Source organism: Alligator sinensis, unplaced genomic scaffold (assembly GCF_000455745.1).
Source record: "Alligator sinensis unplaced genomic scaffold, ASM45574v1 scaffold1208_1, whole genome shotgun sequence".
NCBI lineage: Eukaryota > Metazoa > Chordata > Crocodylia > Alligatoridae > Alligator > Alligator sinensis.
The window spans coordinates 420,194-422,361 of NW_005842782.1; the positions used below are offsets into that span (position 1 = coordinate 420,194).

Below are 2,168 nucleotides of genomic sequence, written 5' to 3' on the forward strand. Positions count from 1 at the left end.
AGTTGTATGCATTTCAGGTGACAGCCCTCTTCCCGAGGGGGGCCGGGGCCCGCAGGCCCACACATACTTGGCACCCCTGTGCAGGGCAAGTTGCCGGGGCAGGGAACACGCTAGAGCAGCGAGGCTTCCTGAGTCCCCGGATATTTCCTGTACGTGTAAGCATTGCGCTAAGACCTGGGTGATACTACAGCAGCCTCTTTTAATGATAACGAGGAGGGTTGTTTACTTTTTTTTTTTAGGTGGGGGGAGGGCGCTGCGTCGACTTTACTGGAAGTTTCCTTCCATCCACAGTTCTCTCCTAACACGCATCTGTAGACACTGACGGGTTGTGCCACGTTACTGTTGTTGTTGCTAGTAATTTATTTCATGATCTTGCACGTAGCATGCCCCATTTGCAGAGGCAATTTGATTTTAAAGGGGAGTGTGAAGGGAAAAAACTTCAATAGAGTTGAATGAGTGGCAGCAGGGGAAGGAGGCATGGAAGCTAATTGCTCCCAAAGCTGTAACAGTTAAGAGTGCCACCCCTCCACTGCCCCCTCCCCTGTGGGGATCCCTTTTCCTTGTGTAGCATGTGCTCCCCGGAGATGGCTGTGGAGGGGTCCTGTGCAGTGAGGCCCTGTCCTGCCTGTCCCAGTGCTTCCCATTACCTGGAGTTGGTGTCGGCAGAGCCTGGACCTGGTTCCAGCCCCCGGAGAAAGTGCCCCCTGGGCTGGGCACCGAGGGGCTGTAATGAAGACACCTGCAGCACAAGAGGGAACAGCCTTCTCCCTTCCAGCCAACACCCTCTCCCCTCCCCTGGACAGGAGCACAGGGAAAAAAATCACAGAAAAGCCAGACTGGAAGAGACCTCAGGAGGCCACATCTAGTCCAGGACCTGTTCAAGACAGGATCATCCCTGCCTAAACCTTCTCAGACAAATTCAAAGTGTTTGTCTAACCTGCTCTGAGGCATTTCCATGGATGGAGATTCTGTCACCTCTCCACCAGTGCTCAGTTACCCTCACAGGGAAGGTGATCTTCCTGGACTAGTTTTTCCTTGAGAAAAAGTTTCACCCTTTTTATCATCGATTCCTAGGAAATGAGGGTTGGAAGGGATCTCAGGAGGTCACGTCTAGTCCGCCCCCCTGCTCAGAACCGGTCCACTCCCAACTATATCATCCCAGCCAAGGTTTTCTCTGCCCTCCGGCTTTTTGACTGTCTCTGACAGAGGCTGCGGCTGGAGAGCTCCCAGACAGGGCCCGGGGCTGCTGCCAGCTCCCAGGGGAGGAGCAGGAGCAGGAGAGAGGCCAGTGGAGGGCAACAAAAATGGTCGCAGGGCTGGAACACACGACTCCTGAGGAGGTGCTGAGGAAACGGCTTATTTCGTCTGGAGAAGAGAAGAGTTAGGTGGGATTTAATAGCCGCCTGCAACTACCAGAAAGGTGGCTAGGAAGGGGATGGAGCTCCACTGTTCTCCGTGGTGGCAGATGACAGAAAAGGAACAATGGTCTCAAGCTGCAGCAAGGGAAGTTGAGGTTTTAGGAAAAACTCTCACGAGGAGGGTAGGAAAGCACTGAAACAGGCTACCCAGAGTGGTCTGGGATCGCCATTATTGGAGGTTATCTGCCTAATACCTCCCCCTGCTAGCCTTCGCCCACTGCTATTGCCCGTATTAGGCAATGGGCGGAGCCTGGAGCGCCAGTATTTAGGTAATGGGTGGAGTCGGAATCCTCCGCGACTTACTTTGGCGGTGCGGTTTGTCCAAGGCAAGCCTAAAGCGCAAGCGCAAAGCCCCATCAGTCCGCGACCAAAGCCGCATCCGAGGCTTTTGCAGCCGGCGCTGAGACGCTCCCGAGCCGTAGCGAGCTGGTTCCCGGGCCGGCGAGACTCTCCTCTGCCTCCAGGGCAGGCGCAGGTACCGCGGGGCAGGTGTAGTACGAACAATAGCTGCCCCCCGCCCGCCACCACCCGCCGCACAGGCGGAGCCCGGTCCTTGGGCAGAGCAGGGGCCTCCGCCGCACGCCCGGGGAAGGACCGGGGGCCTCTTACCCGCCCCTGCCTGGTGCAACCTCCCCGCTCCCCGCACCCGCACACTTGCAGCCCGCTCCTTCCTGGGGCCGCCGGGACGTGGCCGGGCCCTGCTGCTGGAGGAGCCTGAGCAGGGGTCTGCCCCCAGCCGGCAGCGGGGGG

General features: G+C 57.7%; 1 long non-coding RNA gene across 1 annotated transcript in view; it reads left to right on the forward strand.

Moving 5' to 3' along the window:
- The first annotated feature begins 1,724 nt into the window (after positions 1-1,724).
- Positions 1,725-2,168, forward strand: part of LOC102375169 — a 4,608-nt gene continuing 4,164 nt past the window's right edge. Inside the window, exon 1 of the long non-coding RNA XR_325083.1 lies at positions 1,725-1,893. This is a non-coding gene — a long non-coding RNA (uncharacterized LOC102375169). The remainder of the gene's footprint in view (positions 1,894-2,168) is intronic.